This window comes from Anomalospiza imberbis, chromosome 8, assembly GCF_031753505.1.
Source record: "Anomalospiza imberbis isolate Cuckoo-Finch-1a 21T00152 chromosome 8, ASM3175350v1, whole genome shotgun sequence".
NCBI classification, from domain to species: domain Eukaryota; kingdom Metazoa; phylum Chordata; class Aves; order Passeriformes; family Viduidae; genus Anomalospiza; species Anomalospiza imberbis.
In genome coordinates this window covers 4,623,909-4,651,348 of record NC_089688.1, presented here as the reverse complement: position 1 = coordinate 4,651,348, position 27,440 = coordinate 4,623,909, and the positions used below count along the sequence as shown (strand labels likewise).

The window sequence follows — 27,440 nt, the reverse complement described above, 5'->3', positions numbered from 1 at the left end:
CAGAGATGTGCATTCACTTTAGTAAATTCAGCATAACCACAAAATTCAGCTCTTTTATCCTCATTCCTGATTTGCTTGCATGAATGATTAAGCATATTCTCAGCTACCGTCATTTTTTGGATGAAAATTCAGTTGTAAGATGTTGGCAAGGTTGATGTTACCAAAAACGTGTCTTTACAGAGCTGCTGGGGGACAGCTGCAGATGGCCATGGGCATCAATCCTCTAGCCAGTGCCCGGTGTGATTACCAGGGGTAATTCTGGATTTCTCCACTTGTGGACAATTTCTTCACTTGTTCCTGCCTGTTGGCATTCCAAGGTGAAGCTGCTGGAGCAGCAGCTGATTGTGCTGCTCTCCTGTTGGATAACATCCTTTTCCTGACCCAGAGATGGGGCAACTGAGAGACATTTTAAAAGCTTTTATTCCATTTTCATTCTCATGTCAAGGGTGAGACAATACAGATGTTATAATTCACACCATCACAATCAGAAGCTATTTTCTAATTACAATACACTATAAACATTTTTGGCCTATCAGCTTTAGCCACACCATGCTGTAGATGCCTTAAAGCCAATCATCTAAAATTACCCCTTGTGGGTCCCACTACAATGCATCTTTCATAGTCCTATTTCTCCAAAGTATCCAGTGTTATTTGTAAGGCCATCCTTTAAAACTTGTTTTTAGTTCCATTTCTCTCTCAGCGATGTCTGTCCTATTCCATGGCATTTCTAAGTCAGCATTTCTTGTCTCAAAGTTTGCATATGGATGCACGCTGTGTGGGCTTTCTGTCAGGCCCTGAGAGCTCTCTACACATCCATTTCCCACAACTCCTCCTCTCTCTTGAACTGAAAAAGTTCTCTGACTCTCTTGAACTCCCACACTCTCTGACACTGCTGTCCTGTCATACGGAGTCTGAGTCCTCAGCCACCTGAGACCACAGGTGATATCTCTCAGACATTCCTGTGTCCATGGAGATAATGGACAGCAGATGATAATCAATTTCTTGGTTGCTTCCCTAAAACTTTCCAGAAGAGGATTCTCATGGCAGTGACCTTCAGGTTTGTTTTTCTGTGAAGTACCTTTATCCTCCCACATCATTCACACAGAGCTATGAAGAGGTGCTTTCAATATCACAGAGCACCAGCACAGGGTGCCCAGAGAAGCTGTGGCTGCCCCTGGATTCTTGGAAGTGTTCAGAGCCAGGCTGGATGGGGCTTGGAGCACGCTGGGATAGAGGAATGTGTCCCTGCCCATGGAACTAAATGGATTTTGAGGTCCCTTCCAACCCAGACCATTCTGGAATTCCTAGTGGACTGGGGCTTCTTGAACCAGTAGAAGTAAGGCAGGGAATGGGGGGAGTGTGGGGAGGGGGAGAAAAAGTAAATCCAAGAGGCTTCAGAGAATATTGGATCTCTAGATTTGATTTAAGTTTTGATTTAATGAACTACAACAAAGCTCTTCCAGTTATATTGTGTGTATCAATATCCTCTCCTTAGACCCTCCCCAAATCCAACCTTGTTCAGATAATTCTATGAAATATTGAAGCATAAAGGAAGTTTTACTCTCTTTTTATGATAGAGATCAGAACCAAGGTAAAAACCTGCCAGGATAAATAACACAAGTGTTGTTCTATTGATTGTGAGTGCCTTTGCTCCAGCCTGCTGTCCACTGTCCTTTAGCAATTTTCCAGGACAGAGAACTAATTCTGCTGAGATCCCCTCACTGAAATGACAATTCCACTGCTTCCTCTGGGGACAGCCAGGAGTGTGATCAGATTTGCAATCTGTAAACTCTTATTGATTTGCTTTCTAAAAACTTCCCAAGAAATCCCACCTGGGCGTAGAATTCCTCTGAACTCCATCAGCCTCTCTAACAAGTTCTTCAAAAGAATTATTGTCTTTTAAATAGGACTGCAGTAGTGTGTTCTTGAAAGAATATGAAATTAAATTACCTGAGCTGGAGTGCAGTTATTAGAGGAGGCTTAGGATGAGGCATAAAAATAGATTATCTGTCTATATTTAGGATATATACATGTATTAGATAATTAAAAATCATGTACATCTTCCTGGGTTGTTTGGGGGGCTTTGTTTAATGATTGGAAAGTCAATGGGATTTTAGGGCTTTTATTCCAGTATCAGTTAATACAGATACAGGTTGTATTGGAAAGCCATTTAACTACAAAGAAATGGGTATTGGTCCAAAAGTGCCATCATTTTTTTAGATATTGAGTTCATATATACAGAATTTTATCTACTCCTGTTCCTTAATTCTGCCTGTAAGAGTTGGATGTTGCCCTCCACAAGCCAAAAGGGGCCTGGCTTCCCTGCAGAGCACAGGAAAGCTTTTTTTTTATAACTCAGTCTCTCTTATTCTTTTTGTACACCAGAATACCTCACCATTAAACCCTGTGTATGTGGTTACATTAGTCCTGATTCCATTCAGTAGGCACGGGGATGAAAATGGGATTTAAGGTTAGAATTGGGCTTTGCTTCTTCTCACTGAATGTATGAAATACAGATTTTCTAAGCCCTGAGCACCATCTTTGCCCAACCCAGAGCATCAGCCCCTGGCTCAGAGGTTGCTCTGGATGATCTTGGAGGTCTTTGCCAACCTTATGGATTCTGGGGAGTGAAACAACAGCTGTTTTCAGGGAGGTTTGGGTCTGTGGAGGTGGGGTTAGTATTTTTATGTCAGAGTTCAAAGGGGAGTGCAGTCCTGGACCTGTGTCCATGTGCAGGGATTGCCTGCGCTCCCCAGGGGACAAACCCAGCCCTAAAAGTGCAGTGGGGTTTCACCAACACCCTGTGAGAAGGCTTTGGGAGTTGCAAGAGAGAGTGAAGAGGAGCCAGGCTTGGAATATTTTGCCTTGGCTTTGGTGTGTGTTTGTTTGACTCTGAGGGAGAAGGCTAAATTTGGATGCAAGTTTAAGCAGGAGGGACCTGGCAGCAAAGCTGAGCTCATCAACTGTAAAATTCTGCTCTCAGCTCACTGAGAGAGACTTATATTAGGCTGAAGAACATTGATCAGGATGTGTCAATGTATAGCACAGGGGCTATTTGTGACTGTGGGAGGGTGGTGGAGTCACAGGTCTGCTTGTGTCAGCCCTGTCCACCAGCATATGTCAAATAAGTCTGGTTTGAAACAGAGAGGGGAAACAAAATGCTCTCATAATTCAGGTTTCCACCAGTTACCTTCAGTGGCTGATTCCTCAGCTGGTCCCATGGATATCCTTTGTGTCCTGGGGGATACCAGAAAGTGAGGCAGAAGAGCTCTTAACAACTAAGGAGAAAGAAATGTAGAGTTTGAAAAACACTCAGCTTTGAGTGCTCTAGGTCGTGAAGTTTTGTGGGACTCTTTCCTGCATTAAAGAAAAATGTGTCAAAAAATCCCTTTTCTATTCTTGAAGTGATGGGAAGATGTGATTCCAGAAATGCTGTTAGGAAAGTGCATTTTCCTGCTTTGTTGAGATATAGCCCAGAAGGCCACAGGTGACTGAAATGTAAGGGTAGAGGATGCTTTTGCAAGGGAAGTGAGTATCAGGCAGAGGGCAGAGAGCAGGGGTTTATTTACTCTGCACAGAAGAGCGTGTGACACTCAGAAATGGAACAAACTCTGAACTGATGTGAGGAAAAGGCTCACGGGTGGAAGTGATACAAATGGAGGGGCTTTTGATCATTGCAGCCCCGAGTCTGAGTCTCAGACAATGCCATTGCTGGAGTTAAAAGCTGAAATTCCTGCCCTCTTACCAGCCCAAGTGTAGGGAGTGTGGAAAAGCAGCAGATCCCCAAAGTGAGCCGAAATGGGGAGCTTGGAGACCTGTCAGAAATGTGCTTTGTTCTGGTGTCAAGCAGCAGTCACAGGAGGTGCCTCTCGTGTGGATGTGTGTGATGTTTGTGGTTCCTTATGTGTGGGGAGCCCATCAGTCCACTCACTCTCCCTCAGAAGTTATTAATTGTTGTGGCACGTGTCCTTATCACAGGATCTTTGTCCTTTCCAAGCTGGAGAGCTGTGGCACAGTGGACCTTTTGGGGATCTGTTGACCTTGATTATCTGGGTCAAGTTATCTTTCCTTGTCCTTTTTGGTTTGGATTTAGATGTTTATTAGTTTTTATTTATATTACAGTTTTATAAATTGTGGGTTTTATAGTACTTTTTTTTAATAAGTCAAAAATGGAGTTGTATCTTTTTTGTATAATCTTTTTTAAGGATAAACTGTCTAATTAAGAAATGATGCTTAAATTATTTTTAACTTAATAACGAACTACTTGTGTTTTGTAATGTGGACTTATTTAATTACATAATATTAAAATTATGAAGAAGGTGAAGAAGAAGGATTAATTTGTTTTAAAACTTTTGCTGTATATATTATATTTTAAAATTTTAAACTAATTTTTTACTATGTGATATTACATACTTTTATTTAAATTACATACTTATCATTTTAGTTCTATTATTTAATTACATAATATTACTCAAACTTATGAAGAAGAAGGTGAAGAAGAAGGATTAGTTTCTGTTTTAAAACTTTTATTAAGTTATACCTATATTATTATATTTTAAAACATTTTTTACTATGTGATATTACATACTTTTATTTAAATGACATACTTATCATTTTAGTTCTATTATTGAGTTTTGGAAGTTTTCTCTACGGTCTTAGGTTAAATGTAGTGGTTTTTTGGGGGTTAGTGTCTGATAGTACGGAAAGTTTAAAGTTTTCAGTAACTGGGGTTCTAACAAGAAGTGTTCTTGAATTCTCAGCTGATGAAGAAAGAGAAAATACCCAGATTTAGGGCTTTATGGCTTTCCAGTGACTGCTCTGAGGGATGTACTGAGCCTTCAGAGGAATATTTCTGTGCCTCCTTTCCCTGGGATTGCTCAGCCAAATGGTATTTCCAACCTTAAGATGGAATTTGAGTGCCAAGGTGAATACGTTGCTTTAGTAGCAAGTGCACAGTAGTTGAAAGAGGATGAAAAGGGTGAAGTTTAAAGGCACCCAAAAATGAGAGAGATTCTGGTGTTATCAATGGTGTTGCTTTTTATTTGTTTGAGGTAATGTTGCATTTTTCAACCCCTTTTGCCCCTTTCTGCCCTACCTTAGAGCTTCTTTCATTCCAGGGCACTGTGCAGGTGCTGGATGTTCACAATAAAGGAGATTGTGGCTTTCAGGTCCCCCTTTTTTCCTTTTCTGTCTAATACTTTTTGGATTTAATCTAAATTTTTTATGGGAGTTGTAAATTCAGTGCTGTTTAACAAAGGTTAAATGGATATACCAGATATTCTGATGGTGCCACAGCTGAAGGAAAATTAGAGCATTTTAAGCATTACTTGTATCCACTGTTAGATTTAGAACTCTTCTGAACTGAGCAAGGTTTTTTCATTCATCTTGTCCTATGCTTGAAAGCCTGTGCTATGTTATTTCATTTAAAGACTGCTCACAAATAACCAGTCCCTGTTAGACTTTTGTATTGCTTGGTTTTTGAGCAATACAAAAACCTCTCTGCACGACCAGGGCTGTGAAGCAAACCTGTGTGAAAAGCACTCGGTTAAAATCCCCTTTTAACACTTCAACAAATCCTGATGCTGCAGTTTTTCATCGGTGATTGTATCTGCTCTTGCCTCCCTTCAGCTTTGGACTTGGCTGTGGGTGCTTCACACACAAATCCCTGCTCTGCATCCTGTATTCCACCTCTGCATTTTCCCCCTGGCTTTACAGGGGTAAGAACAGACTTTATTGATCAGCCCTCACACTTGAGGAGTTTTATTTAATGGGCTTTGCTAAGCTACACCTGGGGAGACTCAGTGGGTGTGTCCTGGTTTCACCACAGTTGGTCCTGCTTTAAGGATTTGTTTATCTATAAAATCATAAATCACTATTCCTTTAATATTTTATGAAATTACCTCAGATTCAAATCAAAAGGAACATGTAAGTTTCATTAAAACACAGTTTGGCTCACACCATGACATGAGATGGGTGTTTTTGAAAGAAAAAAATGCAATTTTGATACAATAACTAGGAGTAAATCCCTGTTTTCTAACAAAAGAGTTTTATTACAGTGCATTGTTACAAATAAAATGAAATTATACACATGATATAAAAGAACCTCCTAAAGATTCTCTAAAACCAAAAATGTTGGTATGTAAATAGAAGTTTGATAGATAATGCTCAGGTGTTCTCATCTGTGTCACTTATCCCTTGCTGCAGAGAAATGTGGCCACAAAAATTCCCTTATGAGCTTCCTTTGCATATTTTTTACCAAAAAGAGCTACAAATAATGGTGTCTGTGATCATGTAGATCTGTTGTGTCTTTAGTATATTCATTTTTACAGTTGAAGATGGCTTTTAAAAATGCTGATCTTAGTTCTTCCAAATGCAATAGGCAAGCCTGGCCAACTCTGTGCTCGTTTTGTTGCTCCTAAATCTAAGACCAGCAAACATGATATGAAAAAGGAGTTCAAATCTTAAATACCAGCCATGCCAAACTCCCAAGGTTTTTTGCCAATGGCTGGAAATCAGAGAATTAAAAATAGAATTGTTGATTAAAGTCAAGGTGCTGTGATAATATGGGTGGTTTGTGCTTGTTGCAAGCATTTGAGGATATTTTTTTTTCCCGAAGAGATTTATCATATGGAAGTTGTTAATGATGAAATCTGTACTTTTAATTGTGCTGTAATGTTGTGACAATAAGGACGTGGTTGTCACTTTGCCTCAAAGCCCCAGCTCCACTCTGTGAAGTTGGGATTTATCTTCGTTTGCTAGGATAATGAAGTGCTATGATCTGCTCACACTGGTAAACAAGATCCAATTTCATTGCTGCTGACAAAGCCATGTGTCTTCAGTGCAAAGGAAAATTGGCCACAGGCACTGCACGAGCCACTACTGCATATTCTCCTCTCCTGGTTTGTAAATATCATCAGCATTGCTTCAATCATCATTTGGGGCTTTCATTTGCTCTTCCTGTACCACAAACATTCCTCAGCTCCTGGTGTTTAGGCTGGAAGTTGCAGGGACTCTGCAGAGAGCAGTTTTAAGGAAGACCTTCAGACCTGCTGGGAGGGATGCATTGATCCTTCAGAGGAATATTTCTGTGCCTCCTTTCCCTGGCATTGCTCAGCCAAATGGTATTTCCAACCTTAAGATGGAATTTGAGTGCCAAGGTGAATATGTTGCTTTAGTAGCAAGTGCACAGTAGTTGAAAGAGGATGAAAAGGATAAAGTTTAATGATGACAGGATTTGTCATCTTTCCAGCTTGTAGGATGAGTGCTGGAATGGTAACAGGTCAGGGTGGGAGTGAGGATGGCTCTGCTTCCCCTCCTGCCTGAGGTATGTTGTGAGAAGACTGACCTAGAACAGAGCTAGACAGAGCTAAAGAATAAAGTAGGGATTTATGAAAAGGATCTCCTCAATGGATCCACCTTGGGCAGCACAAGAGCCCAGCCAGGGCTGCACCCAAGGTGAACCAAAATGGTCCCAAAATGCACGACTGCTCACGGGTCTCTCACTTTTAGTTCTGCTCCATTTGCATATTGGAGTTCATTGTCCAATTCCAGCTCCAGCCCATGCAGTCCCATCCTGCTTGTTTTCCTCTCTTCAGCCCACATTGTTTGTGCTCTTGGGCCTGAAATTTGGATCAGTTGTCCTTGGTCCCCAGCTGGAGAAGGAATTGTTTTGTCTCCCTGCTCTGTGAAGAGAGCTCACCATCCCCTAATGTGAAGCTCAAAACTGCACACTAAAGCAGCACAGAATCTGAAAAATATAAAAGCTAAAACCTGAGGCATCAGAGACAGGGCCAGCTCTAGGGGAAGACTAGACCAGGCTTTCCAGAACTCTAGCTGGAAAAAGCTGAGTGGAGAGACTGCAGGGCCTCCCCTCAAGGGAATCCTTTCCCAGCAATGGTGCTTGGATTCCAGCCTGGAGGGAACTCTCCCTTTCCAGTGACATTAAAAACACAGTCTGACTCCAGCCACAGATTATTCCTGGGGCTCAGAGAGTGGAGAAGTGACATTCACTTGTTAAAAATATTCTTCAAAAGCCAGCACTGAATCTTTTGTTTCCCAGGATATTTCAGATCAGGAAATAGTTATTTGCATTGAGGGTGTATAAATATTTCTGGATGTGTCACATTTATTTCAGTGCAAACCTTTGGAAGTGTTCAGTGTCTGGAGGGTTGGGACAGTATTTCAAGGCAAGGGTTACTCAGTGGAGAATAGGAAGGAGGTGAGAACCCTGTGCAAATGTCTTTAATGACATGCACATCATCTCTGTGCTTGCTGCAGGAGGAATTTCTATATTAAGCCTGAGTGCGTGTGTGAGGTTGTTTTAATACTGCTTTTCCAAAAGACTTGTTTGCCATTTGAGATGCACAACGATCTGGGTAACTGGGAGACAACTCAGAGCTGCAAAACACCCTTAGGAAAGTAGTGGCATAAAGGAAACAGAAAAACCGGCACCACTTTTCCCCTTCAAACCTTCCAGCCCGTTCTCAATTCAGTGGTGACTTCTGAGGGACTGAGAGCAGCTCTTCAGCAACTGAACTTCAGCTCAGGTCATCACCTTTTCACCTGGTTTTCTGAGTCCCAAGGAACTGCAAGACAAGAACTGAAAGGGATTGAAGGGAAAAGGTTTCAAAACAACAGAGCAACCAGCATGTCAGAGTAATCCATAAAAAGGTGTTGTCTATTTATTATTAACAGTTCCTTGGTCCAATGGACGTTTAGGAAGCTTTGGTTAAAGGAAGAATCCTGCATGAACTGGTGTTCTTGAATTATTTCAACTCAGTTTCTGTTTCTACCCCTGACCAGCCCCCATGTCTGTTGTGGATTTTTCTTTTGAAATTACTTGTAGTGAGGCAGGAAAAATCTGGGTGATGGTGTAGATATTTTCTAAGAGTATAAGTAACCCTGGAGGAGTAAAAATGGGAAATTATGTGGTAAATGAAGCTTTTAGGGTTTTTTTACCAGGTTTTTGCTTGAGTCTGTGCTAGGTAAAGTTCAGGACTGTACCTACATCCAGCTTTAAAGATGGACAAAGCATAAATCACCTTCTAGTTATTCCCCTGAGAGCTGCTGTAGCAAGCAGGACAAAAATTGATACTCTTTGCTTTGAGAAATCTAAGATATTGCCCCATTCTGGCAAAGGAGAATATGGGCTGCAATGGGAGAAGACAACGTTTGGAGAAATTAATTTAAAATGAGAGTATTTAGCAGGCATCCAACTGTCTATCCTAAAAATAGTACTGATAAAACAGTAACTGCTGTGAGATGCATTGGAAATACAATTACTGGTATAAATATCCTGTCAAGGCTTGATGTTGGAGAAGGAGGAGTATTTTATCTGGGCAATTATAAATAACACATAAAGATCTTCTGCACACTGTGCATGATTATAAGTTTAATAGATCTAGTGACAACATATCCCTGTGGAATCAGAACCTGAGACAACAGAATCCAACATGAAATAACTGCAGAGTAGTCTGAAAATAACTCTGCTTCTCTTTTTGTTTGCTAATTTCTTCACTTAAGAAATAAATACCATTATTCAGAGCAGGATTTATGACATCCAGAACGTCCCAATGCAAATTTGTGTGTTTCCTGTCCCGGTGGATTTCAGAGGAAATCTCTCTGAGTTTGTGCTGGGCACAGAATTGAATCTGCCATAACTGATGTGTCAAATGAGATGAGTGTCTTTGAGCCCTGCACAGTTTTGTTCTGCTCCATGTCATGCTCAGGAGCAGCCTGGCTTCACTCCTTCACTCATTTCTGAGCAAGAACAGCAAAACCAAACTCGTAGGAAATGTTTTAATGTCCATTGAAATGTCCTGATCCCTGCTCGTGTGTTTTGGCAGAAGCTCAATGTGCTGGCCATGTGGAGAACTGATTTTTGGGGACATGCGGAAACTCAGCCACCCCTGGGTTATTTTTAGGGCAGTTTTGTGTCGATTCTTTATCTTCTTTTTCTGCCTTGATCAGGGTCAGGATTGAAGCATTCAAGATGGTCTTTCATGTTCAGACTCAGATGTTTGTTAGCTCTTAGCTGTGTTACAGTCTCACAAACCCTGAGCTCTGCAGCACTTCACTAACAAGCTACAAAATGGCCCCATATCTATCTCTACAAGGCCTTTTAAGGATAAACTATCCAATTAAGAAATGACACCTAAATTATTTTTACTTTTAACCCAATAACCAGCCACCTGTGCCCAGCAATGTGGACTTTTTTTATCCAATTACACAAAATTACCCAAATCCACGAAGAAGCAGGACCAGCCTCTGCCCTAAAACCTCCATATATATATTACTATGATCCAAACCCTTAAACTCTAAGTTTCCCACCCTGTGATATCACACACTTCTATTCAAACTCCACACCCACAACCCCAGTTCTGTCATTCCATTTTGGAAGCTTCTCCACAGCCTCAGGTCAAATGCAGTGTTCTCCGGGGGGTCAGTGCCTGTCAGCCCAGAAAGTCTGAAATTCTCAGCATCCAGGGTTCCAACAGTTTTGTAGTTGAGGTCTCCAGTCTGCAAAGGTGAAAACAGGCAGCCCAGAGAACCACGGCACAAACAAGGATCTATTGGAAGTGAAACCTTGGGATCTGAACAAGTAAACCAAAAGCATCTGTGATTCCTGATTTCTTGGTCTGAACTGCAGGGTCAGAGGCAAGGAGGAGTCAGGCACTGCTAATTGTCACCACAGCTCATACTGAGCATGACTGGATACGAGCTGGCAGCAGAAATAAATTCTGGAAATTATTTCAGATTATTTCTGCTGGCAGCAGAAATCATTTCTGGAGTACCTGCAAATGATTACTTTTAATTCACTGTTTTTCAGGTGCTCTTCTGAGGTAGATAATTTCCTTATTTTTGTGAGTCCATAGCTCAGGTCATCAAATCAGAAAGGGTTTTTTAACAGACCATCTCTGAAGGAATTGATGCCCTGTTCCAGAGCAGTGCTTCACTCTGGGTGTGTGCTTCAGCAGGGCCCAAGTAGGTTACTGTGCATTGGAGAGCTCTTGCACAGCTGGAACATTTAGGAATAGCTGTAATCATGCGAGTTATTGACATCTGCCACACCTCTGGAGTGGTTCTTTCTTGTTGTTTTGTTGAGTTGAGGAATAAAAAAAACAATTTTTCCCTGGTTTTACTTCTTTGTTTACAATACATTCATAGCTTCATTTGCTGATTAGTTCCTTCCTTCTAAACATTGATTTAAAAACTACAGAGAAACACAGTTACACCAGGGAATTTCCTGGAAGTAATGAGAGGAAGAAACTTTTCTTTCCAGCATGGGCTGGGAAAACACAGTTTAAACCCCCTTTAGGAGGGACTGGGATGGCCCTAGGGAGGATGAAAGGGGTTGGGAGGGATTTGAGGGGGTTCAGGAGAGGATTTGGGAGGCAGGAGAGGGGTCTAGGGGTTGGTTTGTGGTCAGTTGGGAGGCTTTGGGGCACTTTTTCTTCATTTATGGGTCATTCAGGGGTTAATTGTGGAGCTGTGGGGACCATTTGGGGGTCATTTGGCTAATTGCAACAATCAGACAACCCCCAAGTTGATGGCTGTAGTGCTCTGCACACAGGAGAATATAATATAATAAATATAATGTAATAAATATCATATAATATAATATTCTTTGGGGGGCTCTGCATGACACAAGTTGGAATTTGATGTGCTTGGGTTGTCACTGGTTTTTTTTAGCATTAATTTTATCAATGCTGATTTAAAGGTGTTTGGAAACACCTTTAAAAAAAAGGTGTTTCTGGGGTACCGCTGCAAAGTGGCTGCTTGAAGTTGGCATGGAGTTATTAAATGGAGTCACCAAAGATGTTCATGACTATTTTCAAGTCTGTGGCATCAAGGAAATGTATTTTAACTTTTTTTTCACTTTTTGGAGGCTTAAACTAGAAGAGAGGGTAAACTTCAATAGTAAAATTTACTTTTTTCTGCAACCACAATGATTTGTTTTCTTGACTTGCTGACACTTTAATTTTCTGAAGAAACTCCTGGTCCCTTGGTTCAAATGAGTTCTGGTTAAAATGAATTGCAGTTGTGGATCAGAATGAAGCTGTTGTGTCTGCCCCTTGCTGTTCTTCTGGAAGCTATAGGGAAACTGCAAAGTTCTGTGTGGGATATAAAAGCATGGGCAAGGATTTCTGTATCCAGTATATCCATTTTCTGTACCCAGATTTCAGCAACTTAAAAGAATGGCTCTCTGACATAAGGAAACATCCATGGCAGTGTGGTGGCTTGTGACTCTCAGGAATGTTTGGGAATTTCCTTGGGCTGTCAGGTCATAATGGTACAAAGAATAATCTCCCTTCTTTTACACTTTTCAATTAAAATCCCAGTTTTTCTTTCAAGCTGCTAATTTGCCTTTTTTTTTTCTTTAACATCACATCTTTTTGGGTTTCTGTTCTTCTGTTCATCTTCTAGAAAAGTTTTAACTAGTGTTGTTTACATCCACAAGTAATGCTTTTGGGAAAAATGGGTTTCTGTGATTGTGGGGAAAGAAAATTTTTAATTTTAATCCCTTAGCCAATTAGCAGAACTCTTTAAACACAGAATAGAAGAAAACAGAAACTTGTTACACGAAGTCTGTCCCTGCTGTGGAATTCCAAGGAGATGGATGCAATGTCAGTTATTATTGACATGCAGTAAGGTCAATTCATGATTTTATTACCTTGACTTGAGCCTTTGCTGATCCTTTACGGGCCATCCTGTATTTAGCTGTAAATGAAAGGTGTTTGGAAAATAAATGGAGTTCACGTAAGGAATTGTGTGGCAGCAGGGTAGGTTATTCCTGTGGGATTTTTGGACATGGATCTCCAAGGCCTGAAGGGCTCAGACTCTTTCTGAGCTCTGGTCTGCAGTGACAGTGATGAGAAGAGTGATTTTAAGCAGAATTGTCTTATTAAAGGAGGATGCAGTGATAATTCATTCTCCACGAGCAGCCTCAACCTTCTCATTGTCTCCTGGTCTTGAAAATTGCTTTTGTGTGTTGGCTCTAAGAAGTGTTCTTTGCAGGAGTCCTGGGTGGCTTTGGCAGGATGGATGAGGATGGGGAATTTATACTTTTATTGGCCAGTTCCTCTCCACCCCACTAGTACACACTGGCTGTAGGAAATTAATATAGAAACTTCCACAGACACTGAAGGGTTTGATCTGCAGCCTTGGGAGAAGCTTGGATTGATGTGAAAATAAAAGTACACAGACATTAAACAGAAAAGTCATAAACTTATGTTTCTATAATTGTAGGTAAGATTATGCCTTAGGTAAGTGAGAAACTGCATTGCGTAAGATGGTGAAGGGTTTTATGGTGTAGTAATGTAATTGTATGGAGTAAACTAAGAGTTTAGAAGTTATAATAGAAGTGTTGTGTGTAATAGTAACCCATTGGATCAAAGTATCCACAGTGCAGCAGAATTAAGTATACGTGATAGGTTAGAAAAACAAAATAAACTTTGTGGCAACTTTTTATTGGATGGAATGTTGCATATTGCCTTGTAATGAAGAAACTCATGACTACTTTGAGCTACGGCCAACTGCTTGCTCTTTTAACTCTCACAGCCTTTGAGGCTGATGTTTATCTGAGTAATAAATCATTTTTAGCCCAAATGTGATCCCATCCCTTCAATTAAATAATCAATAATAATTGGTATCTCCAAGATGATAATTGGCACTCAGCGTGAGCCTGCCCCTCTGGCTGTGCCGCCTGACCTGGTTTGCCATGGCACAAAAAGATCAGCACTTGAGAAGCAAAGCCTCAAAGTCACGTCCATGAGCATCCCAGTCCCTTTCATGCTTAATCCCTTCAGACTGGACCTCCCAGAGTAGCTGTAAAATGTCCCTTGCCTTCCCTTTCCACTGTGGCACAAGGTATAGGTAGATGACTGTGAGGCTGGCAGAGCAGGAGATCCATGACTTTTGGTTCTATAGACAAACAGTATTTGTCTGGGAATATTTTCAACCATAAAATGAGGCTGATATGAAAGAAAATGAAGCTGCACTCTAACACAAAAGCCTGTCAGGAAGTGTAATCCTTAATTTGGATTCTGTTGTCCCCAGGTGAATAAAGTCCTACCATGCAAACTTGGTGACATTTCATTAAATTAATTGTTTACCTGCTGATTGATTTTTATAATCCTTCATGCATTTTATTTGATGTTTTCCCCTAGTTTTGATAATGTGGAAGTCACTTTAAGTGATTCTCAGGCCTTTCTTCAGTGCCAAACATGAACACTGCTCCTCAAAGAAAAAAGCTGGGAAAATCAGGAGATGGTGCTGGAATATGAGGGGCACTTAGACAAACCTCACTGTTATATTTCAGTGTCATTTTGATTTGGGTTTTGTGGCCATCAGGGAAGTGTAATTTACCTCTTCAAGCAAGTTGGGAAAATGGAACCAAAAGGCTTAAACCCACCTGGTGGAGGGGTAGGGAGGGGATGGCCAAGGCTCTTTCCCCCTGAGAACAGACACAAGTTAGATAAGAAATTCCATTGAAAGATTTTTTTTTTTCCCCCATAATGTCCTGGTTTAGGGCAATTTTGGGAGAAAAACCTCTAAAGGGGTTTCATCAAAGAGTGATGAAACAGTGAAAAAAGGACCAAGACAAGCTGAAGCAACTCCATCCTTGGAGATCTTCAAGCCTAAATGGGCAAGGCTCTGAACAACCTCTCGAGGTTGAACTGTGTGGAGCGTTGGGTTGGGTTATAAGTGATTGCTAAGACAAAAGAGAAAAGGATTAATTTAGTTTGAGGTGCCTGAGAAGAATGGCACTGTGCACAGATAATAGCTTCATGTTGTGTGTCTGCTAAATGTGTTTCCTTCTAAATACTGGTGCCAGATGGAAAAGGCTTCTCTCAATGTAGAGGATCACATGAAATAAGGGAGTGCAGGCTATTTGTTGTGTGTGTTACACAGATATCATGCCCTGGAGATAAAGCTCCACCTATCACCAGGTCCACACAAAAAAAAAAACAAAAAACCAAAAACATTTATAATAGTTGAACATTCTAGGGTCAAATAACAGTAAAAAATTCTGTACCCTTCATCAATATTTTAAACTTCCATTCTGAGGATGGCACAAGAAGCTGCACCCCAGTCCTCCTTTGGTCTGGAGTGCCATAAAATGTGTTTATCACAGCTGATGAGCTGGCCGGATGGCCCCACATAGCCTGGCAGGAGCAGCAGGCGTTGGAGCAGGAAATTAAAGCCTTGGTGTCATTCCCAGCCAGCAATGGAGAAAGAACACGTGGTCAAGATGGATCTTGAGAGTGAGTGCATTACAGAGCCTTAGAGAACCACACAGGCTTTTTACACCCTCCTTTCTGGAGGGAAAACATTGCTGATAGATAAAAATACAGCTTTTGCTTTGCCTTTAGTGGGAGTGAGATAGGGTTTATACATAAAAGAAAACTGAAAGAATGCTTTCAACCAGCACAAAAAGTTCTGGAACTTCTGAGATTACTGAGGAATAAAATGAGTTTTATGTGTTTCCCTTTTCTGGAGAGCTGAAAAACCATCCCCACTGCTGGGTCCAGTAACTATACAGCCAAGTATTGAACTTAAATACTGCGTGTGTCAAAGCAATTACAGAGGTGCTGTTGCTGGTGTTAATTCCAGGTTGATCATGAAATCCCTGAAGCTGGAAAATCCCTCCCAGCCCATGGAGTCCCAGCTGTGCCCAGTGCCCACCTTGTCCCCAGCCAGAGCACTGAGTGCCACCTCCAGCCCTTCCTTGGACACCTCCAGGGATGGGCACTCCAAAGCTCCCTGGGCAGCCCCTGCCAAGGCCTGAGCACCCTTTCCATGCAGAAATTCCTGCTGCTGTCCAAGCTGAGCCTCCCCTGGCACAGCTTGAGGCCGTTTCCCCTTGGCCTGTCCCTTGTAACCTCAAGGGTTTTATAGGAGGTGTTTGTGCTGGAGCTGCAGTGAAACAAAAACTTTTTTTTTTCCTATGCAGTGAATTTTCCATAGAAATTTGAAATCTTTTTTTGTAGGGTGATCTGCTTCCAAGTGTTTCTAATGGAAAGATAATTGGAATGAGAAAACTGTTCCAAGATGAAATTAATTCCTTTATCCTGGTGTGTGAATAGCGTTTGGTCGACTCCTGGATATCAGATTTGTGGGGGAGGTAAATTTTGCTAAGAAGGTGCAAATGCATTTTTAGTGTGCATTTTATAGTTAAGGTAAATTCTGTCACTTGGCATAGATTTAGTCCCATAAACAGAATACAGATCGGCAGGCTGGACAAATGTTTACAAAGTTTAAGTGGAAATATTTCAATTTATTTTTCTATTTTCTTTTATGTTTATGTTGACATTTCACTCATCTGTAAATAAAAAATCTTTCATTCTGAAAGTCATTTCCAACTTAGATTAACTGCCCATGAAATTTTAAATTAGAGTTCTGTGAATAACCTTTTCTTTTTTTTAACTGTGTTCCACATACTCCTCATATTTTGCATTTTTTGTTCATTAAATTGAAGGATGACTATAGGGACAAATACAAATAAGATGGGAACAGTTACTCATTAACTTGCATTAGTTCTACTGCACATTGTTTTGCTTCCCTCTTCAAGTTTTCCCTCTACTTCCCTAAAACCTCCCAGGGTGGAAGGAACATGCCCAGACCAGAGTAGGGCACTTTCAAAAGGGATCCTTTAGGCAAAAGGGCCATGTACCAAGTTCACCTTTTGTGTTTTGGAGTCTTTTTCTTGCCTATTTTTCTTCTAGCTTTTCACAAGCATGGTTACCTTGCTTGTCATCTCATTAGTGAGATGACCTCACTAATTCAAAATTCCTGGGGTAAATAAGCTGGGGAAGACCTCCTTCTCCTTCTCCTTCTCCTTCTCCTTCTCCTTCTCCTTCTCCTTCTCCCTTTCTCCTTCTCCCTTTCTCCTTCTCCCTTTCTCCTTCTCCCTTTCTCCTTCTCCCTTTCTCCTTCTCCCTTTCTCCTTCTCCCTTTCTCCTTCTCCCTTTCTCCTCCTCCTCCTTCTCCTCTTCCTCCTCCTTCTCCTCTTCCTCCTCCTTCTCCTCTTCCTCCTCCTTCTCCTCTTCCTCCTCCTCCTCCCCCCCCCCCATCCTAAGCACACTACTTTTCTCTGATTTCTTGGAAGATATGAAGTGTGCATGGCAAGAGGACCTCAGATGTTGCTGCTTCCAAGGTCCAGAATTGTTACACCTTGGAAAATTTTATTTTTGTTTTACTTTGATTCAGAAGTGCTTTGTGGCAGGGGTTCAGCCATTGCAGGAAGTACTTTATAAAGAAGTCTAGTGATAAAAGGGTTTGTCTTTGTATATAAAGCCAGCATTTTATAGATTTTCTTCCAAAATTAATTTCTAGCAAACTCTCTATTCCTCACTCTCCCAGGGTTCACCTTTGTTTATGAATTAATGAGATATATTTGCGTTAATATCAGTATAAACACATTCTCTCCACTTGGTTTTGGAGTGATATTAAAAGGATCTGGTTTTAAAATACTGGAATAAAATGAACCTGAGAACTCTCACTTCAAATGCCTGAAACTCTGTCCTTGAGTTTCTTTTATGTTAATTGAGACAGGGAGGGGCAGGGCTAAGGTGGGCTGGACTTTTCTAACTCCGAAGTGGTTAGGTGGGTGAGGACCCAAACCTTTGGGTTGTAGATTTTGTTTTTAAGGTCAGCATTCAAGAAATCTGTGGCAGAAGAGGGATGGAATTTCCACAGCTTTCGGATTAGGTGGGCTGTTAAGTAACACAAATAACCTGGAGGAAACATGCTCAGAATGTGCAGTTGTGGAATCACAGAATCGCTGAGGTTGGAAAAGACCTTCAAGACCAAATCCAACCATCAGCCGTGTCCTCAAGTGCCACATCCACACACTTTTTTGAACACTTCCAGGGATGGGGACTCCAAAGCTCCCTGGGCAGCCCCTCCCAGTGCTTTACAACCTTTTGAGTGGAGAACTCTTGCCTGGTGTCCAAGCTGAGCCTCCCCTGGCAAAGCTTGAGGCCATTTCCCCTTGGCCCGTCCCTGTTCCCTGGCAGCAGAGCCTGACCCCCCCCCGGCTGTCCTCTCCTGTCAGGAGTTGTGCAGAGCCACAAGGTCCCCCCTGAGCCACCTTTTCTCCAGTCACTACTGAGACTGAAATTTATAAGCTGCTGATTTGAATAAGAAGGGACAATCTTTTTGTGAACTTGTTTGCTTTTGCAATCTTCATGTGAACATCAGTTATTTTAGATCAGCATTTATTCTGGCATCTGTTTATTCAGGTACTGAGGAAGAGCAGAGATTGAAGAGAGATTTTCTCTTTTCAAAAATAAATCTTTCAAATCCCAGTGCCACAAAGGAAGGCGATGAGTGTCGACGTGGGGTACCTGGTACATGCTCTGCAGTGGGACCATCCAGTTAGATGGCACGATAGTATCAGTGTAATTCCACTTCCCAAACCTGATCCCTGGGGCAGCTGCAGGTGCTGTGGCAGGAGAACTTAATGTATTCCAGAACAGGGAGTTCATGGCAGTCTGCCCTCTGCTTATTTTGTCTTTTTGCTAACTCATAAAAGCACTGTAGAAGTACATTTCTTTGAAGTGTTTGCAAGGTTATTTTAACTGGAAAGTTAAAATATAGAGTATTACCTTTGAATGTGCAAGAAGTGTAAAACACTGGCCTTAGTGTCATAAATACACAATGAAAAAATACCTGGGTTTTATGTTCTGTGACAGCACTTTCATAAAACACCCTTCTGTAACGAGTGAAGAACAAGTTTCACAGAGATGAACTTTAAAACAAACTTTATTGCTGGAGCTGCTGCTGTTTTCCAGAATGAACCACGTTGTGAGAACTTCAATCTCTTCCCTGCCTTTTGCTGTTTGTGAATTAATGCTGCGGGTCATTTTAATTCTTGCATAATTTTCGTACTTGTGTCTGCTTAGAAGCCAAATGGGATGAAAGGATGAATCATTAGTGCTCTCAAGTACGAGAATCAGAAGCTGCTCAGAATTTAAATTTGAGCTGTCTAAATAATACAGGTAATCAATCTCCTGGGAATGCTGGAAACGGAGGATTTTGATGCATTAATTGTACAACAAACATCTTTTCCTCCCCTCAGTGAATGTCAGGTGACCCAGGTGGAGCTGCAGCCTGAACAACCTGAGCACAGAAACAGGAAATTGGAGAGGAAATTTGCACTTTAGCACTATGAGAAGAGAGAGGTTTTTTGCCACCCGCTTTTCCTAAAGAGCTGAACCATTCCATGTTTTCTGGAGGCCCAGAGCCATGTGCACTTTGCCTGTGTGAATGGCAATTGTCCTCACTGCAGCTCCATAAATTCCATTGGAATGGAGGGTCTTTCTGCTTCACTGCCTGAGCCAAATCTGGCAGTCTCTCATTTTTGGAAGCTGCTGTCAGAAGCTGACATTTCTTCACTTTTTGTTTCAGGTGACAAGGGCTCAGGTGAATTGCTTTTGCAAGCAATTAACTTAATTCCCTTGATTTCCAAGCTGCAGGAAAACAAATTACTTTATTCTGGAGTCATTGCTGCAAATTCAGTGGAAGAAACTCTTCCTTGTGAGGTTGGGCAGGCCCTGGCACAAGGTGTCCAGAGCAGCTGTGGCTGCCCCTGGATCCCTGGCAGTGCCCAAGGCCAGGTTGGACTCAGGGGCTTGGAACAGCCTGGGACAGTGGAAGGTGTCCCTGCCATGGCAGGGGTGGCACTGGATGGGCTCTAAGGTCCCTTCCAACCCAAACCATTCCATGACTCTCTAAATGAGCTTTCTTCGCCTCGGTGTAGTTTTCCATCAACTGTCAAGGGCACCTTTGGAGAGAGCACTGGGAAAAACCAGCCTGTTGTGTTCAAGAACTGGGGATTTACTGCAAAATGATGGCTGCTGGAGCAGCCTGGACAGGGCAGCGCTGTGGGACTGAGGAGGCAGGAGAGAGGACAATGACTAGGAGGGTGCGTTTGGCAGGAAAGAGAGGTTTCAACCCTGGGCCTCTTTAAGTGGAGCCTGGTGGTCTTCTGGCATCTCAGAACAACGCTGCTGCCTGGGCTATAAGAAACAAATAATTCCCTTCTTTCTATCCCAGAGGCAGTAAAATTCAATGTTGTGTCTGCTGTTGAGGAGGATTATGCCCAAGATGGAGAAAACTTTGTTTGTTCTAAACTAAAAACTATCCAAATTTGAAGAGGTTATTTAATGAACTTCTTTAAGACTGAATATTTTACAGCCCTCTGGAGTAAAAAGAACATCTGTGAAAGTAAAGGTGCAAGCAATGATCTGTTTGGGGTATATTCCCAAGTCCAAGGTGAGAAATCTCAGGGAGTAAATTACAGTCTTGAAATTCTAGAACATGCAATCCACACTTCAGAAACAGGGTTTAATTAGAGTCTTTTCCTGCTGTAGGAGGCTGTAAATACCATGTGGATCTGCTAACAAATGAGATGTGATGATACTGGGAGAATGGATTTTAATCCTCAGAACAACCACCAGAAGTTTGGGTATTTCATATCCCAAGCTATTTTACACTGATTGTTTAGTAATGCAACATGTGTTTGCCTTGGAAGTTGTATGTGTATATAAAATGGAAGCTATTGGAGTTTTACTCTGCATTTGTATAATTATTGTCTGTCTCAGTGTTCTGGAGAAAAAGTAGAAAAATATCAGTGTATTTTTGTTATGCAGAAAAGCATTTCATGATGAGAAGGAAGAATTCCAGAGGATAAAACTGATTCTCTATCAGGCCCCCCACACTGATCTCCTCCCACTGCCAAGACAGGGAACTGTAAAGTTGCCCCACAAGGTCACTGGTGAGCCCAGGAAAGTGCTAGAAACATCTGTCAGGAAAATGAATTCCAGATTTCTGCAGCTGCCTTCTGCCCTTGCCAAGTGGTGGCATAGGAAGGCTGGAAATTTGCTTTAGGAAAATTCCTTCAGCTGCATTCCTTTGTGAAGGAGTGCAAGGAACAAAGCCTTTTCTTCTGCCATTTGATACCTCTCTCTTCTAGGAGCATCCAGGTTTGAGAGTTTGACTATGTATAACTTTGCTGCTGGGAACAACCCAGCATGACTGCAGGAAGAGGGGAAATCCAAACAGGTTGCCTTGCTGAGGGTGCAAGTAATCAGATCCAAGGGATTGAGTGGGAATCCAAAGTAACCTCTTCTCTGACTGATTAGAAGTCTTTAATATGACAAAATCCCAGAAAGGCTTGAGTGGGAAGGGACCTTAAAGTCCGTCTCATTCCACCCCTGCCGTGGGCAGGGACACCTTCCACTGGCCCAGGCTGCTCCAAGCCCCAGTGTCCAACCTGGCCTTGGGCACTGCCAGGGATGCAGGGGCAGCCACAGCATCCCTGGGCACCCTGTGCCAGGGCCTGCCCACCTTCCCTCAGAGGGAAGAATTCCTTCCCAGTATCCCATCTAACCCTGCCCTCCTTCATCCTAAGGCCATTCAGGTCATTTGCCATTCTGCGGTTTGTGTGTGTTGGTATCTGGCCAGCCCAGATGTGCTGTGCCAAACCTTTAATGGTTTTTCACTGTAGATTCTCCTCTAATACGAGGCATTTAGGCTGGAGAGGCCAGCAGGCACCTGCCCTCCCAGCAATCCGTGCTGGATAATCCTCCTGCACATTAATCAGCATGCTCTGAGATGGAGCAGCTGATTTTGCTCCCGTGTCCCCTGCAGCGAGGCTGCTCTCAACATCCTGCCTCAAACTGCCCCCGGCTCTTTTATACATATTTATCCTGTGCTTACAGCCTTCATTTCACTCAGCTTAGTTTGTGTTTGCCCTTGCACAGCTGGTGTGTGAAGAGAGCAACAATCTTGTCTCTTAGGCCTTCGTGTTGTCAGATTTAAGAAGTTTAGCGCATCCTGCCTTGTTTTGTTAAACTCTCTCGAGGTGTTTCTCCCCCTCTAATTCCCTCTCTTCACCTCCTCTGCCCTCCAAAAAAGATTAATTTCAAGTACACAGCCCAGACAAGAGGTGGTGTTGGAGATAAGACCTCACGTTGCTCCCCAGGATCTCAGCAGGTCTCTGGCTCTTCCTGAATAGAGTTGGCAAAAAGCAGCAGCAAAACTGAAGATTAAGAAAGCATTTTGAAATGTGAACAGCTTGGGGAAGTGAAGCATGAAACTGTAAAATCACACACTTGGCATGTCCTGATCTATGTGTGGAGTCACCTGTAGGTATTTATGATATCAGAGGTTCGATTAAATATTTTGTATTATACAAAGTAAATATTTAATTGTTGTGCAAGAGCCAGAACCAGCTGAAGTTGTTCTGCTTAGCTTGTACTTTTTCAGCCATATCATTTGATCATATAAATGGATTATTTTAGGTTTGAGGTTGTGTGATTTTTTTTTTTTTTTTAATTAGTGGTGAATATGGTGACTTTTTGGCAATCTCAGGTGTTAGGCCTGTGGTGGTCATTCAGAAGTATTTTCCTGTTCTCCCCTGGACTGATCCTGTGCTTTTCCACCGATAAATAATGGATTTAAGGAATCCACAATGTGAACAACTGGTCTGTGATGCAATTTATGATTGGATGTTTGAAGCTGCTGCTCAGTCTGTGAGACTGAGCCTCTGCCGACACGACTGAGAAGGTTCAGGGTTTTGTTCTGGAGTTATTGGTGTGTTTGTCCACTGCCAGCTGGGAGCAAAGCACTCCAGAGCCCTAAGGAGATGCTTCCAGGCTGCTGAGTCATCTGCCTGTGAAGCTCAGGATCAGGACAAAGCCCCCCATGTTCAGGTTTTCACTGGACAATAATCATCTCTCCAGGTTTCATCAGGTATTTGAGACGTGGCAATATGACACATTTTCATCATCTCCTGATGTCATGATGTTTTCCACTTTCCCCTGGCACAATGACCATTCAAACACTATGGGAATGGTCAAAGCTGACATCCTAAAGGAATGGTCACACCTAACATCCTACGGGAATGGTCACAGCTGGCATTTTTGGCTGCTCCTGCAGATGATGTTGCTCACTCTGTGGGGACTTGTCTGTCACTGGGAGCAGTTCAGGCAGCAAGAGCTGCAAGCTCAGCACAGCAGGTTTTTCTTGGTTGTGCCAGAAGAGATGCTGCTCCTGCTGCTCCATGGATCTGGCTCCAACCTTGTGGGGAACCTCCATGCTCCATGTCCAGGGCTGGAATTACTGCCAGGCTCTCCAGAGGTGTGCTTTGAACTGGGACACTTCTGTCTTGGTGTAAATTCTCATGGAATCATGGAAGGGATTGGACTGGAAGGAACTGAAAGCTCATCTCATCCCATCCCCTGCCATGACAGGGACACCTTCCACTACCCCAGGTTGGTCCAAGCCCCAGTGTCCAGCCTGGCCTTGGGCACTGCCAGGGATCCAGAGCAGCTACAGCTGCTCTGGGCAGCCTGTGCCAGGGCCTGCCCACCCTCCCAGGGAACAATTCCTGATTCCCAATATCCCATCTAAAAAGCCTTGGTGTCTGACTTTAATGCTAAACCATGGTTGCTCAAGCAGGTTTTATCGAGCCAGGCTTTAGAGGTGGTGCTGTTTTGTTCACTCTCAGCCCTGGGTTGGAACTGGAGTGTAGTCACAGGGCTGGGCTGGGTGACTTTTAAAGCATCCTTAAAGAATCTGTCTGAATATGGAACTTCTATAGGGTCTGGGCCCCATTTTGCAGAACTCCTAAATGTCCTTATTTCTTATTCTAATCTGGTAGAGATTATTAATTTGCTTCAGTACCTTTATTTTTAAATGTGTGACTTTGATTTTAATGTGAGTTAAACCTTGGATTTTCATCTGTGTTGCAACCTAGTCCACAAGGGTGTCTGTGACAAAAGTTCAGTGTCTTTTATGGCTTATTTTTTTAACTTGTTCTGTAGAAACTTTTCACATCTGTTACTAATTATCACTAAAATCACTACATTAATGACTTTTGCTTAAATACATTTTCACTTCAGTAATTTTCATCATGTGTTAATTGCTGTTCCAAGATAAGATTTTTTGAACAGATATGTTTCCCTCAAGCAAATGTCTTTAAGTCTTCTCAGCTGTTGTTTTTTCAGGTGTGGTTTTCTGGTGTGTGTTTTTCTGGGTTTTGTTTTTTATTTGCTTGTTCTTCAGCTCCTGAGTTGCCTTTATCTGAATAACTGTAGCCAGCCCTTCCCCTCCTGTGAGCCAAACTCCTCCTGGAGGAAGGATGTGTATTTTGACTTTCATGTGTTGAGAGAGCAGATATGGAACAACCTGGGAAGGATTTCAGACCTACAGCTGCTCTGGACTTAGGTAGACTAGAAATAGAAACAGGAAAGCTACTGTATTTTTCATACTTTCTGATGTAGCTTCAGAATCATGTTTCAATTCATGTGTATGTGAATGGCTTAAACTGAATTATCCAGAGAATTTTCTGATGGTGAAGTCTGTTTTGGCCTCCCAGGTTTTACCCAGCTGATACAAACTGAAGATGCCTACACTTGTTTTGAGAACTTACTTTTATTGTTGCTCTCTCCTTGTCTGGAATGATCTCTGTTAAAGATTTTCTATTTCTCTATTGAACTGTGCTGCAGATGACAAAGCACAGACTGCTCCTACCTCTAAAATTTCTGCCCAAGTGCCCAATTCCATTTTCTTCCAGTTGTTATTTTAATACCACTCAGTAACCCATTTTTTTCATGAATTCTCTGGGTTTGGTGATGTGCTGGCACCAGCTGCTGCCAGAGGTGCACAAGTACCCTGATGAGGGCAACAGGGATGGTTTTGATGAGTCCTCTCCTCCTGGCCTCAGCTGGGGAATTATTTTTAGCAAGTGCTCTCCTCCAGTCCCTCTATTGTTTGCTGAGACAATGCAGCTGCACTAAAATATCTCTGTGCACAGGGCATTATGCATTTCTTCAGCTGCACTCCCAAGGTAAAAGGAAAAGATGAAATTCTTCACAGCTGAATTGAGGAATTCCAGAGAAAATGCCTATTTCATCTCCTCCAGCCTTGCCTCTGTCTGTTAAAGGCACAGAGAACACAGCAGCCTCTCTCAGCCCTTATTCAAAACAACAAAGAAGAAACTAGAATTTTTTTAAAGTGGAATCTGCCCTTCAACCATTTGGATTTTTTGTTTGTTTTGGGGTTTTTCTGGTTTTTTGTCTGGTTTTTTTTTTTTTTTTCCTGGAGGAGCCAATAATTCCAGAATCAATGTCCAGAAAAAACTGATTAAGAAACTATCTTACTCTTTGTGCTGCTGTCAGCCAACACTCTGTTTTAAAACCTGTTGTCTAATTTAGCACATTAAATCACAATATACTTATTCTGTTTCTTGTAAGGCATGGAAAGGAAATGAAAGATCTCTTGAAAGATTTTTGGCCCTATTTCTACCAAGAGTTAAAAAACAATAACAATAAAGCTGCCAAAATGATCCAGAGATCTTATCTCAGGCCTGCCTGTTCCATTGGTTTTGATCAGCAGGATTGGACACGTAGGGATTTGAGCTATGTAATCGTTTGGATTATGCCTGGTTTTTGTGAAAGCTAAATTGCTCAGTTTTAGTCCACTTATGAATAACAAAAGACTGTGAAATCTCAGTCATGGTGTTTGGTTTTCTTTAATGTTTATGTTGAAAACTTAGGGAAATTGGTATCTAGAGCTTATAATTAAAAATCAAATACGAAATTGAGTCTGCATCCTGCTGCAGGATTGATTCAAGTCATCCCTAATGATGGGGGAATGCTTCTGCCATGATTAGACAGCTTCAGGCTCAGAGGAAAACCCTTTAATTAGCTGGGAGAAAGAGAAGCTGCTGTGGCTGAAGCTTTGCAAGGTGCTTAATTTGCCTACTTGTCTTTGGCTGCAGGTGCCACTAATGCTGGAAAAAAAAAACATGTTGAAGAAAATTTTCAGGGTTTGGGGAGGGGATATTAGAGAAAGACTAAATTATTTCATTAATTCCCATTTTTGGTATTTTGCCCTATATTATATCTATAAATACATTGATTTGTCTTTGAATATCATAATTGTCTCTCCTTAGCAGGGATGGCTAAACTGACTACACTTATTCTCAAAATAATTGTTCTGGTTCTTGCCATGTTCTGATTGTTAACCATGGAACACACTGATTCCAGAGGTACTGCTGGCCATGGAGAGTAGATCATCTGATATACTTTTTTATGTCAGGATATATTTCTCAGGAATTTTGTTGTCTTCCTAAGAAAATCTTTATCACCACATCAATGATATTCTTCCACTCTTGACATCCTTTAAGACTGGGACTCTGTTTTCAGAACTCAAGCAAATACTGCCCTTTTTAGGGTGTTTTTTTCGTTTAAGTCAGTGCAAAAGTCATGCAGGAACACTCATCAGTTTAGAGCTTCCTGTCAGGTTTTATACACATTGCCTGAAGCATAAATCACTTAGAAATTCATCTTTCAGAAATCATTGCCACTTAAAGGAATATTTATCCTTTCTATGGGCTGGACATGAAAAGCCCTGAAGAAAAGCAGATGCTTTTGGAAAGGCTTGATGAGATACCTGGGCTTGCAGTAATTTTTAAAAATCAGACCAAATACTTGATCTTTAGCATCTTTGAGGTGCTCTGATAATTCAGACTTGCAGCTGGACTAATTTTTTATCTGTGCTATATTTTTTTTTTTTCCACCAGAGTAACAGTTGTACTTATTTTTTCTGGCCATTCTGTCCATCATGGTTTATGTTTTGATTGTGTCATGTCTGAACAGAGGGAGATAAATGGAAGCTGTTCAGAGAAGGAAAGAATGAAGGTGGTGGGGACCAGTTTTATGGTATAGCTGGAACCAGCACTTAAAAGGAGTTACTGGAAATACGGGAGCTTTGGGACTTTCCTTTCCTGGAATACACCACCAGCACACCTGGGATCTGCCTTCCAGAACATTTTGGGTACAGATCCCTCTGTTTACCCCATCCTAAGGTGATTCTTGGGCTTTCCGGGTGGTATCCCTCGGTGTGACCAGGCCTTGTCCAGGTGACAAAATCCCCTTATCATATGGACAGGTGACACTAGGAAAGGTAGCAGAAAATCAATCCCTGGCAGCTCAGTGTACTCTGGCTCTGTTAGTAATGTAGTGAGGTGCCAAAGTGATGGAAAGATCAGAGGAAACATGGAATTTCAGGCCAGGGAATCTTTCTTGGTGTGGAATTAGACCCCGGTGTGGGCGGTGCCGGTGATGGGAGCTGCTGCTGGCACAGAACTGGGGGCACTGCTGGATCCACCTGGGGGCTGAGCGGACCATCAGTGGGACCTTCAGAGGCTGCAGAGAAACCTGATGAGGTTCAACCAGGGAAATGCAGGTCCTGAACCTGGGCAGGAAAAGCCCCCAGTGTCAGCACAGCCTGGGGGGACCTGGAGCAGCTCTGCAGGGAAGGACCTGGGGGTACTGGTGAGATACAAGGTGACCATGAGTGGACAGAGTGTCCTTGTAGCCTGAAGGGCCAGTGGGATCCTGGGGACATCAGGAAGAGTATGGGCC

General features: G+C 42.1%; 1 protein-coding gene across 23 annotated transcripts in view; it reads left to right on the top strand.

The window, feature by feature from the left end:
• The window catches only part of PCDH15 (protocadherin related 15), a 626,487-nt gene that overhangs the window by 124,138 nt on the left and 474,909 nt on the right, over positions 1-27,440 (top strand). The gene's annotated exons all lie outside the window — the stretch shown is intronic.